Below are 13,137 nucleotides of genomic sequence, written 5' to 3' on the forward strand. Positions count from 1 at the left end.
AGGCAAGGAATTTGGGACACTTGACTCAGGACTCAGGTATGAATCTGATTTTTGTAAGGGAGCCAAGGTCCCTTTCCCTCTGGGAGTGGCTTTTAATGAGTGTCAGAGAGAGGTTTGTCCACAGGGAGAGAATGCAGGACCAGCACCATAGAATGCACTGGAAGATTCTTGAGGAAGGGATCCAAGAGCTGAGAGAAGTGGCAGTATTGGAGGTACTCTTTGGGAGGGATGGACAGCATGATAATGACCCCAACAAGGTCAGGTGCACAGGGCAAATGTTGTGGAGTGTGGCAAATCTGGGGCCAGCTCAATACAGCACCTTTATTGCAATGATTAATGCCAATAAGAAATGAGAGACAGTGGGTTCTGTTGGCAACAAGCTTAGAAATTATGAGAGTGTGATCAATGGCCCAATGCAGGCTCATCTCTCTGTTGTGGTCCAAGAACTCAGAGAGGAGATGAGGGAGATGAGGGAGGAGGTGAGGAGGAACAGTTCCCACATTGCACCAGTGTGAGTCACAGGCCCCAGAGTCAGAGCCCAACGTTCCCCAGCTAGAGAGAGAGGGTACAGCCCACGGGCTGACCTGTGGTTCTTTCTGCGTGACCATGGGGCAGACATGGGAAGGTGGGATGGGAGACCCACTTCTGTCCTGGCAGCACGGGTGCATCAGCTCAAGGAGGGAAACACTAATCGAGGGAACTCAGTAAAGTGAAGGTAGCCCCAACCTCCCATGACTGAGCTGCTGAGTATGATCCGTCAGATCCCCTGGAAGGAACTTCGACCATGTATGCCCAGGAAAGAAATAATAACCAGGGCTAGGGGGGGTCCTGCCTCTAACCAGGAAGAGATACGGGAAAACCGGATTTTCTGGACAGTGTGGATCCGATGGCCGGGGGCATCAGAGCCACAAAAATACGATGCCTTAGTTGATACTGGAGTGCAGTGTACCCTGATACCCGGGGACATGTGGGGGCAGAACCTGTTTCCATTGCCAGGGTGATGGGGGGATCACAGCAATTGACCCTGTTGGGAGCCCAGGTGAGCCTGACGAGGAAGGAGTGGCAGAAACATCCTATTGTGACTGGCCCAGAGGCCCCATGTATTCTGGGCATAGATTTCCTCCAGAATGGCTGTTACAAAGGCCCAAAGGGACTCAGATGGGCTTTTGGCATAGCTGCTGTAGAGGCTGAGAACATCAAGCAGTTGAACACTTTGCCTGGACTATCAGAAAACCCATCTGCAGTAGCTCTCCTGAAGGTGGAAGACCAACGAGTGCCAATTGCTTCCTCGACAGTGCACCGCCGGCAATATTGAACAAATTGAGATGCCGTGATCCTCACCCACAAAATGATCCGTGAGCTGGAGAGCCAAGGGGTGGTCAGCAAAACCCACTCACCCTTCAACAGCCCCATCAGATTCCCACTGAGGTCATCAACAAAATCACCACGATGTCTCCACCAACTAACAAGAAGGAAACACAAGCTTTCCTAGGCCCTATAGGTTTTTGGAGGATGCACATTCCTGAGTACAGTCAGATCATGAGCCCTCTCTACCTGGTCACCCGCAAGAAGAACACTTTCCACTGGGGCCCTGAGCAGCAACAAGCCTTTGCCCAGATCAAGCAGGAGATCGCTCATGTGGTTGCCCTTGGCCCAGTCAGGACAGAACCAGAGGTGAAGAACGTGCTCTACTCTGCAGCCAGGAACCATGGCTTGTCCTGGAGCCTTTGGCAGAAGGTGCCTGGGGAGACTCAAGGCTGACCACTGGGATTTTGGAGTTGAAGCTACAGAGGGTTTGAAGCCAACTACACTCCCACAGAGAAGGAAATCTTGGCTGCCTATGAAGGAGTCCAAGCTGCCTCAGAGGTGATTGGCACTGAAGCGCAACTCCTCCTGGCACCCCGACTACCGGTGCTGGGGTGGATGTTCAAAGCAAAAGTTCCCTCTATGCACCATGCCACCAGTGGTACATGGAGCAAATGGATTGCGGTTATCACACAGCGCGCCCGTATAGGTAAACTGAATTGCCCTGGGATTCTGGAAATAATTACAAACTGGCCAGAAGGTGAACACTTCGGTCTCGCTGATGAAGGGCAACAAGAAGTGACACGGGCTGAAGAAGCTCCACCATACAACCGCCAGCGGAAGATACACGCTACGCTCTTTTTACTGATGGTTCTTGCCACATTGTGGGAATGAACCGGAAGTGGAAAGCAGCCATATGGAGCCCCACATGACAGGTCACAGAGGCCACTGAAGGAGAAGGTGGATCAAGTCAATTTGCAGAACTCAAAGCTGTTCAGCTGGTCCTGAACATTGCAGAAAGAGAGAAGTGGCCAAAGCTCTACCTTTACACTGATTCATGGATGGTAGCCAATGCTCTGTGGGGATGGCTGGAGAGGTGGAAAGAGGCATACTGGCATAGGGGAAAACCAATCTGGGCTGCTGAAGAGTGGAAAGACATTGCTACCACGGTAGAGAAGCTACCTGTGAAAGTCCGCCATGTAGATGCCCATGTCCCCAAGAGCAGAGCCAATGAGGAGCACCAAAACAGTGAGCAGGTAGACCAGGCTGCAAAGATAGAGGTGTCAAAGATAGACCTAGATTGGCAACGTAATTTCCTAGCTCGATGGGCCCATGATGCCTCAGGCCATCAGGGCAGAGATGCCACCTATAAGTGGGCACGAGACCGAGGGGTGGATCTAACCATGGACAGTATTTCTCAGGTTATCCATGACTGTGAGACGTGTGCTGCCATCAAGCAGGCCAAGCGAGTGAAGCCCCTATGGTATGGTGGGCAGTGGTCCAAGTACAAGTATGGGGAGGCCTGGCAGATTGACTCCATCACACTGCCCCAGACACGCCAGGGCAAGCGCTGCGTGCTGACCATGGTGGAAGCCACCACTGGATGGTTGGAAACCTACCCTGTGCCTCATGCTGTGGCCCGGAACACCATCCTGGGCCTGGAAAAGCAAATCCTGTGGAGACATGGCACCTCTGAGAGGATTGAGTCAGACAATGGGACTCATTTCAAGAACAGCCTTATCAACGCCTGGGCTAGGGAACATGGCATTGAGTGGGTGTACCATATCCCCTACCATGCACCAGCTGCAGGCAGAGTGGAGAGGTACAATGGACTACTAAAAACCCAGCTGAAAGCTTTGGGTGGGGGATCTTTCAAAAACTGGGAGCAGCATTTAGCAAAGGCCACCTGGTTAGTTAACCCACATGAATCAGTGTAAAGGTAGAGCTTTGGCCACTTCTCTCTTTCTGCGATGTTCAGGACCAGCTGAACAGCTTTGAGTTCAGCAAGTTGGCTTGATCCACCTTCTCCATCACCTTTTGTATAATAGAAAGAGCAATAAAAGACACCCTTTGAGATAGGAATACATATTACTTAGAAGCTCTTTGAAATATTTCTCTATAACAGTAAAAGGAAATCTTCCTGATGAACTGCTCCAGGCCAGAGGAAATCAAGGCAGAGCCATGGTTTGTCAGGAGTTGCTTGATCCTAATGAGCCCCGTGGTGCATTTGAAGCTGAGTCTGGAACCTCAGAGCCTGAGAGGAGATTGCAAAAACCTTTCCAGGAGTCAAAGTCAAAAGAAAACCCCAAAGTGTCTCAAGGCATGAATGGGCCCCACTGAGGTCCATCTCCAACACAGGCTCCTCATGGGCTCCTTGGAGGAGAGAATTGGAGGCGGAAATTGGACAAAACACCTCTCAGAGATTCAGAGTGGAAAGGAATATCCAAAGTACCTTAAAAACCTTGAGTATCTCAAAGTATTAATGAGCCCCACTGAGTGTCAGTACAAAGCTCTCCAGGGACTTGTTAAAGCAGATAATTGGGGCCATGATTGCACAAACTTCTCACAGAGTCTGTATCAAAAATGAAACACCAAGTACCTTAAAATAATTGAGTACCTTGAAGCATTAATGACCCCACTGAGTCTCCTTACTGACAAAGCCTCTCCAGGGACTAATTACAGCAGATAATTGGAGGCTGTGACTGCACAATCTTTCTCATAGCATCTGTATCAAAGGGAAACACCAAGTAGCTTAAAAAACTGAAGCACCTTGAAGTATTAATGAGCCCCACTGAGTGTTGTTACTGACAAAGCCTCTCCAGGGACTAATTACAGCAGATAATTGGAGGCCAGGATTGCACAAACCTCTCAGAGACTCCAAGGCAAAAGCCAAACCCAAAGTCCTTTGAAAAAGCTGCAGTCCCTGCAGGGAGCATGAAGGAGCCCCCAGGGCCATTGCTGAGCAAGGCTCCCCAGGGACTCCTTGCAGCAGATCCTTGAGGCCACTGGGATGTGGGCTAGGGGGGGATGCTGAGGGCAGCACAAGGGGCTGACAGTGCCCAGCCTGGCTGGGGCTGGGCCAGGAGGCCCCAGGGCCTCAGCACAAGGTGTCTCCTCCCAGCCCTTGCTGGCACAGACCCTGCTGTGCCCCAGGCCACCAAGACTTGGCTTCTCTTTGTCCCCACCTGTCATCACTGCCTGCAGTTCTCTGCTCTGCCTGGGGCCTGGGGACACTTGCTCAGTCGTGTCCCTCCCTGGGACCCATTAAAAGTGCAAGAAACTTTGGAGTTGGATTCTGCCTTGGACTTCTGGAGAGGTTTCTTCAGCTCCCTCTCAGGGACTGATGTTCAGGGCCTGAGCACAAAGCCCCAGAGGCTGATTAAAGTCCTTGTGCTGTGTCTGTGCTGCTGAGCTGGGCTGGGCTCCTGGCCCAGAGGCAGCTCCTGCTCACCAAGAAGAGCTTCAAAAGCACATTTCTCTGGATGAGCAGCTGTTGTGCCAGCCCAGCAGGGCTGGGGCACTGCCTGCAGCCAGCCCGGGCACAGCACAGAGGCACAGAGAGCTTCAATCAGTCAGGGCTGGGAAGGGGCTGAGAAGTGCCTGGGGCACAATCACTGCCAGCCCTTGGCACAGGAACCTCTGGCTGCAGGACAATGCAGCTGCAGCTCCTGGAGCCATCTCCTCAAGCTGGAACATCCCAATGCCTACAGATTCTGTGAGTACAACTCTGAGTATTTCTGGTGCAGGGGAGGTGAAATGCTCATGAAGCTCTGACATGCTGAGGGGTTCTGGTCAGTCATAGAATATTTCCAAGACAAGAATTTTATAAAACTGAGGAAATATCCTCAGACTTTTTATTCCGTTTCCTTCTACTGGAGAATGACAGGGAGGGGTGTGGCTGCATTTCTCTTCACTGAGAAAAGCAAGGCACAGCTTCTCGAGGATATTTTCTGGGAATTGAAGTGAGGAACCTCAGAGAAAGGAAAGTCAATTCTTATCTCAATTGATGTTCCTCTTGTTGTGCACAAGTGGTATGCATTTTGGAAGATAGTTTACCTGAAGGGAATTGGTATTAGATTCTGGTGTGAGTGTTCTGATTCATTGACCAATTGAATTCACATGTGTCTGTTTGGATTGTTGGCTGACAGTCATGAGATGCTATTCAGTAGAGTGGAGTGCTTGTACAGATTCAGTGTAATATAGTGTAGAAGAATATATTATAATAAAGTTATTCATTTGCCTTCTGATATCAATAGAGTCCCCTCGTCATTCTTCCCTTTGTCGGGGTTGTCTTGATTTTACTATAGAGGGGTGTTAAATATTAAAGTCTAAATATGAAATATGAATTATGAATTTTGAAAAGTGCCTGAGACATCCACACTGTTACTTTTAGTGATCAATAGGTTCACAGGAGATCCCTAATGTGCTCTCAGCCACTCTGCCCATGGACAGCAGCAGCATCACCTTTGCTGGAGCCATCAGGCCCAGTCTGAGCTGTCCTTTCTCCAAGCTGCAAACAGAACCTGCCCCCAGGCAGTGCCCTGCAAACAGGCAGGGTTCTGTAGGGCCAAGGAGAGTGCACAGAGATTTGGGGTCTGTGAGTGCTGGCAGGGAGAGATCAGGCACAGGGAAACACCTGCAGGAGGGAAATCTGCAGGAAGCAGAGAGAAGATCAGGCAATGAGAGAACACAAACCCCAGCAATGCTGTGGCAGGGAGAGTTGAGAGATGCCCACAGGAGCCCCTGCAGTGCAGCCCCTCCCTCTGAACAAGCCCCCTCCCTCCTGTGCCCCAGCCAAGCCTCTGCCCTCAGGGCCGGGGCTCCAAGGCGTGCAGCCCCTTCTGTGCAGGCAGAGCTGCAGCAGAGCCGTGGGGCAGCTCTGCAGCCCCGGGCCCAGTTCCCTCTGCAGAGCACAGGGCTGGGAGCAGCTGCCCGGCCCTGGGGGCTCTGGCGGGGGCACAGCTGGCTCAGGGTGACGCTGTCCCCAGTGCCCGGCTCTGGGCAATGCTGTCAGTGCAGCCAGGGAAGGAGCTGCATCTCCCACAGTCCAATGCCATCAGAAGGACACTTGGAAGTGTCCCTGAGATTTCAGTCCCAGCTGGGAGCTCCAATCCAGGGTGCAAACCTGTCCTAGAGCATCTCTGAGTTATGAGATTGATGGGGAATAGCAGAGGTGTTGTGACACTGAAAATGCTTCTGGGTTGGTGAAATGAGCAACGTGAGTCCTTGGCTACAAATGTGGAGCTGGGCTGTGGTGGATCCATGTGCTCTCAGCAGTACCTGGGGGTTTTTAAGAGAAATGTGGGAGTGTGAACATTCTCCATTTGAGAAAAGTGAAAGCCCAGAGAAACTCCAAACAGAATGAAGTGACAGACCATCGCCCCTCACTCTGCACTCATCATCGTGCCACAGAGAATTCACTCTCTTCTACCGGAGGGCAGCAAAATTGCTGAGGGTTTCTGCTATCCAAGAATACCAGGAGAGACATGGGGGAGGATTAAAATGTAAACCTCAGAACTCTTAAACACAAAAGAAGGTCCATGTATGTTAGAGAGGATGTAAATGGGAAATGGCTTTGACTTTCGTTACAGGTGTCTCCTCTAAGTCTTCACTGTCCTTTCTCCATGAACAGGTGCCCATGTGCAGCCGCAGCAAATGTCAAACAGCAGCTCCATCAGGCAATTCCTGCTGCTGGCATTGGCAGACACGCGGCAGCTGCAGCTCCTGCACTTCTGCCTCTTGCTGGGCATCTCCCTGGCTGCCCTCCTGGGCAACGGCCTCATCATCAGCGCCGTAGCCTGCGGCCACCACCTGCACACGCCCATGTTCTTCTTCCTGCTCAACCTGGCCCTCGCTGACCTGGGCTCCATCTGCACCACTGTGCCCAAAGCCATGCACAATTCCCTCTGGGACACCAGCAACATCTCCTACACTGGATGTGCTTCCCAAGTCTTTTTCTTTCTGTTCTTCCTTGGATCAGAGTATTTCCTCCTGACCGTGATGTGCTATGACCGCTACGTGTCCATCTGCAAACCCCTGCACTACGGGACCCTCCTGGGCAGCAGAGCTTGTGCCCACATGGCAGCAGCTGCCTGGGCCAGTGCCTTTCTCAATGCTCTCATGCACACGGCCAATACATTTTCCCTGCCCCTGTGCCATGGCAATGCCCTGGGCCAGTTCTTCTGTGAAATCCCACAGATCCTCAAGCTCTCCTGCTCAAAATCCCATCTCAGGGAACTGGGGCTTGTTGCTGTTAGTGTCTTTTTAGCGCTTGGTTGTTTCATGTTCATTGTTTTCTCCTATGTCCGGATCTTCAGGGCTGTGCTGAGGATCCCCTCTGAGCAGGGACGGCACAAAGCCTTTTCCACCTGCCTCCCTCACCTGGCTGTTGTCTCCCTGTTCCTCAGCACTGCAGCGTTTGCTCACCTGAAGCCCCCCTCCATATCTTCGCCATCCCTGGATCTGGCCCTGTCAGTTCTGTACTCGGTGGTGCCTCCAGCCCTGAACCCCCTCATCTACAGCCTGAGGAACCAGGAGCTCAAGGCTGCAGTCTGGAGACTGATGACTGGATGGTTTCAGAAACATTAAACTGCTGGCCAATTTCTGCAAATCACCTGTAATAAAAGTCATCTTTGAGTCTTCTTGTTGGTTTCATCTTGGATGTTCTTTTGCTTCGTTTTACTTAATATTGTCGCCAAAGAAATGTCATGGTTTGTGGCAGTTTTGCTGTGTTTATCTTCACGTTGCCTGTGGCCACAGACTGTGGCAATGATGGGCTGCACTCTTGGTGTATTTAAAAGAGATAAAGGATGTCCCAGCAGAATTTTCTGCAGAGATGCCCTTTTGTTGCCTTCTCTGGAGCTGCAGCAGCAATGTCTGTGTGCAGAGCTGGGGCAGATCAGTGCTGGCCCAGCAGCTGTGCCCAGCAGCAGCAGCAGCAGCAGCACTTGGTGTTGCCAGTGCTGCTGCCGTGGCCCTGCCCCGCTGCCCTGGTGGCCCTGGTGTTGCTGCAGGGCCTGAGTGCTCTCGGGGCCGGGCACAGCCCTGGGGGTGGCAGTGCCGGGGCTGCAGCAGGGACAGGCCATGGGCACTGCTGGGGCAGCGCTGGCGCCTCAGGCCAGGCCCTGGGGGCTCCAGGCTCCTTGCCCAGGCTCTCTCAAGAACACGGCCAGGCCAATGCTCAGCACAGAAACCCCCGTGAGCAGCCCCAGGCTGGCCGTGGGCAGGCTGGGGGCAAACAGCATGGCTGGGGCTCTGCAAGGGCCCTGGGGCAGACGGGAAGGAGCAGCAGAGCAGGGGCTGATCCATGCCCAGTGCGCTGCACAGCCCAGGGCAGCGTCCCAGAGCGTCCTCATGCAGCTGCCAACAACATCCCCCCTCTGCAGCCCTGGCCTCTCCCCCAGCTCACACAGGTGCCCCATCCTTGCAGGCACACACACGGCAGCACTGCCTCAGCAGCCCCTGTTTGCATTGCACACAGCAGGGGCAGCACCCCCATGCTGTTGCTGTGGGGACATGAACCTGAGGGAGCACAAATGCCATCAGCCCCTGGGGCCAGCAAGGGCTGCGGGACACCAGGGAAACCACTCAGCTTTGTCCTGGCCTCTGCACTCAGCCAGAAAGTTTGTTCCCATCAGCTGGGAGTTTCCTGTGCCACTGCAGACGCTGTTGCTCAGAGCCAGGGCTGCCTGGCAGCCACCCCCAAACTGCCCTGACCATTTCCTCTGCTTCACCTTTGCCTTCTTTGCTCTTCTGCTTCAAATTTCTTCCCATTGCCCAGCCCTGTTCCCTGCCCTGCAAACAGCCCATCCCTGTTTGCCCTTTCCTCTCTGACCCCACTCCCCATTGCAGTTCCTGACTTGGCACCTTGGGAACATCCCTTGGGCAGCAGGATCATCCTACAAGTGCTGCAGGAATTGTCTGCAGGTTCCTGCAGTGCCTGGTGCTGCTCCCTTGCAAGAGGCACACCAGGCCAGGGGGGCACATCTGGGCTGCTGTTTCTGGCTCTGGGGCTCCCTGTTCTGGGCAATGAGGAGGAGCTGCAGAGGCTCTGCAGGACTGACAGGATGGGCTTTGGGGCTGCCAGGAGAAGCTGAGGGACCTGGGCTGCTGCAGCTGCTGAAGAGGAGGCCCAGGGCTCATCCTGCAACTGATCCTAGGGTGGTTTCAGAGAATCACAGAATCAACAAGGCTGGAAAAGACCTTGGAGATCATCAAGTCCAACCTGTTCCCTTACATCGCCTTGTCTCCCCTGAGCCTCCTCTTCTCCAGGATAAACAACCCCAGCTCCCTCAGCCACTCCTCACAGGACTTGTGCTCCAAACCCCTCCCCAGCCTTGTTGCCCTTCTCTGGACACGCTCCAGCCCCTCCATGTCCTTCCTAAATTGGGGACCCCAGAACTGGACACAGCACTCGAGGTGCTGCCCAACCAGTGCTGAGCACAGGGGAAGAATCCCTGCCCTGCTCCTGCTGGCCACACCATTCCTGATCCATAGGAGTGCCAGGGGTTGGATGAGGGAAATGGTGTGGAGGGGGTTGGGGAAAAAGTTTCGTGTATTATCAGCCATGAAGGGTCTTGATCTGTCTATATCTCTTTAGAGTGCATTAGAAGGTACTGGGGGTCAATATCAATTGAAAATTGCTGATACCAAACTATAAACAGGAAAAGAATACAGGACAAAACTGTTGTCTCTGCATTGTTTTCAATACAATGTATTCACATTAAATAAACTACTGAAATCCCTTTAATTAACCAGAGAGGAATTTAACATTTAAATGATTCCCAGGGCTTTTCTTGTTCAGGTGTTTTGAACACATGTGTATGAGACTTTTTCAGTGAATTCCTGAACTGAAGAGCTCAAGACAGAAGAGGCCTCTGGAGTAATAAAATTCATCAGCAACTCCAAGTGGCAGAGGATCCATCCCCATGGGAGCAGCAATGAACAGAAATGGGCACAGCTTTGTGGCTGCTGTCCCAGCTTTGGCATGGGCCCTGGGCCTGGAGCAGGAGCAGCTCTTGAGGGCCCCAAGGCCGGGGCTCTGGTGCTGCCCTGGGCAGATGGGATGGCAGCAGGGGCTGCAGAGCTCTCAGCACCTCAGGCCGAGGGGAGCAGGGCAGCCAGGGAGCCTCCTTTGGCCTTGGCCCAGCACCTTCCCCCATGGCTGGGGCTGAGTCCTGTGGCAGCTGCAGCTGCTGCTGTGCCCTTGGCAGGGGCTGAGGCCGTGGGGCCAGTGCCCAGAGCAGCCTGGCCTGAGCAGAGCTGTGGGGCCAGAGCCGGCTGGGCTGGGCTGGGCTCAGAGAGGCCCTTGGTGCTGCCCAGAGCTCAGGGCAGCTGGCAGAGCTTGCAGGGAGCTGGGCTGGGCTCCGAGAGCCTGGCCCAGAAACCATCAGTGTCCATCTCAGCCTGGCTGAGCGTGCAGGGGCAGGACTCAGGCCAGGCCTTGTGGGGCAGGGCCAGCGCCTGTGCAAGGCATTGCAAACAGGCAAGTGGCCCAGAGAGGAGGCTGCTCTGTGCCCTTGGTGGCATGGACAGAGCAGGGAGGGGGCCCAGGACATTTGTCAGCGCCAGCCTCTGTGGCCATGTGTTGGCAGCCCTGGCTGCTGAGCCCAGCTTTGGCCTGGGCTGAGTTTGGCTGTGGCCCAGCTCCATCCTCCTGCGGGGCTCAGGGCCTGTTCCCAGCCATGGCCAGCCCTGGCTGCCTCTCTGCTGGCCCAGAGGCCGGCAGAGCCCGGGGCAGGGCTGTCTGTGCAGCCCCACAGGTGCCAGGGGCTCTGCAGGAGCTGGCAGAGGCTGCCCAGCAGGGAGGCCATGGGGCACAGAGCCCCAAGGCTGCTGTGGGCACCACGGCACAGGGGCCGTTCCCAGCCGCAATGCTCCTGGCCTGGGCTGGGCCTGCACAGGGGCTGGGCCACCATGGCTGGGCCAGCACAGGGCCACAAAGGGGCCACGCAGCCGCTGCCGGGGCTGACAGCAAGGCCAGGCACACACAAGCACTTGCTGAGCATGGCCTGCGCTGGCCAGGCCTGACTGTGCCAAAGGCAGAGCTCAGCTGCCCTTGGGGGCTGCAGCAACACTCCAGAGCCCAAAGAGCCTCCATGGCTGGGCTGGAGACCAAGGCTGCAGCAGGGAAATGCAGGGCTGCTGCGGGATGGGGAGGCCATTGAATTCCAGCACACACCTCAGCTCTCTGATGATCCCAGCACCATGCTGGGCCCTGTTTCACACTGGAGCAGAGCAGATGTTGATGGCACAGGAGCCCTGCGGGGCTGTCAGGGACCTGCAGCTTGCAAGGTGCTCTGATCTCCCTCAGGTGCTCTCAGAGAGATCCAATCCCAGCTGGGCACCTCAGGGCACAAGTGGCACTGCCTGTTCATGGGCACACAGCCGATGTCTGCCTGGAAAGGGGCAAAGGTTTTAATACCTGTTAGTTTCATAATATACAAGCAAATCTTTTATATCTGTGTCAATTGAGCTTTCTTAAGAAATGGCAAAGTTTTCCAACCAGTAACAGGAATTTTCTGGATCTACTGGATTCTTTGACTGATGGCAGAAGAAGAAATACTGATTTTTCCCTCTCCCTTTGCCACCAACATTTAGTCTAATATTTCATGACCCCCTTCTTTAGGGGTTTCCATCCCTCCTGGTTAAATGGCCATGTCTAAGGACATCTCTTAATTTAGAGCAGCTGGACCTATGTCTTTCCCATTGCTCCAAGACTTCCTCCTGCAGATGTTCTCTGGTCATTACAATGCATCTCCCTTGACGGGCATCATGCTTTGAGCTTCAGAGAATTGCCCAATCTTTCAGAAGTTTAAATACTTCCTTAGTTGTAGTTTTATCTTTTATAGCACCTCTTCCTATATCTTTATCTAAAATCCTTAGTGTATGGAAATCCCTTGTGGATGGTGGACATGTCAGATGTTGCTGCAATGTCAGAAGGAGCTGGGGAAGTGTTTTGATGTTTATTACATTTTATCATTTCACATTTTTTATGCTGGCCATGAAGAGAAACCTTTCTGTGCCTCTGAGTCTCACCAGTTCCTGACCCCCAAAGGACACAAACCTGATGAGTTGTGGTTCCCATGCCAGTGACTGCACTTGCACCTCCCTCCATCCCCAGAGCAGAGCTCCTTTGTCCCAGAAAGTGCCTGGCACAGGAGGAATGAATGAAACCAGACAGGCTGTGGGAATCAGGGGCAGGGCATGGCCACAGAGAAGAATGACTTTTGCCTTGGATGGAGCTGTGCCTTCCCTTGGCTTTGCTGGCTGACAAGAAATGAACATCCCACTGTGTCTCGGGCAGCTCCTTCTGCAAGGAAAGCAGGTGGGAGTTGGAGGCAAGGAGCTGAAAGCTGCAGGTGCAGCCTGGGCTGGAGGGAGCTCAGATTTGCACAAGGCTGCTCTGAGTGCCAGGGCTTGGATGGGGGAAATGGTGGGCTGGGGGTAGGGACAGAGTCTGATTGATTGTCAGCCATGAAGGGTCTTGATTTCCATATCCATTCCAACTGCATGAGGAGGTACTTGGATTCAGTGTCAATTGGAGATTGCACACATCATTTAATTAACAGGGGAAAAAAACTAAACAGGACCTGAAAAATCTTTTTCTCACTGTCTTTTTAAATATATTGCATTCACTTTGGATATACTACTGAGATCTGTCTAATTAACCACAAATGATTTGAAAATTAAATTCAAATGATTCCCAGAGGCTTGGCTTGTTCAGGTGTTCTGAATGTTAATGAGCCCTGGGACACTGAATTCCTGCACTGAAGAGCTGAAGGCTGAACAAGCCTCTGGAGCAGGGAAATTCAGCAGCAGCCTCCAAGTTGC

At 53.3% G+C, this 13,137-nt stretch overlaps 1 pseudogene; it reads left to right on the forward strand.

Moving 5' to 3' along the window:
* The first annotated feature begins 6,929 nt into the window (after nucleotides 1–6,929).
* Nucleotides 6,930–7,893, forward strand: LOC143692974 (olfactory receptor 14J1-like; annotated as a pseudogene).
* Nucleotides 7,894–13,137: the final 5,244 nt, after the last annotated feature.

This window comes from Agelaius phoeniceus, unplaced genomic scaffold (assembly GCF_051311805.1).
Source record: "Agelaius phoeniceus isolate bAgePho1 unplaced genomic scaffold, bAgePho1.hap1 Scaffold_110, whole genome shotgun sequence".
Taxonomy (NCBI): domain Eukaryota; kingdom Metazoa; phylum Chordata; class Aves; order Passeriformes; family Icteridae; genus Agelaius; species Agelaius phoeniceus.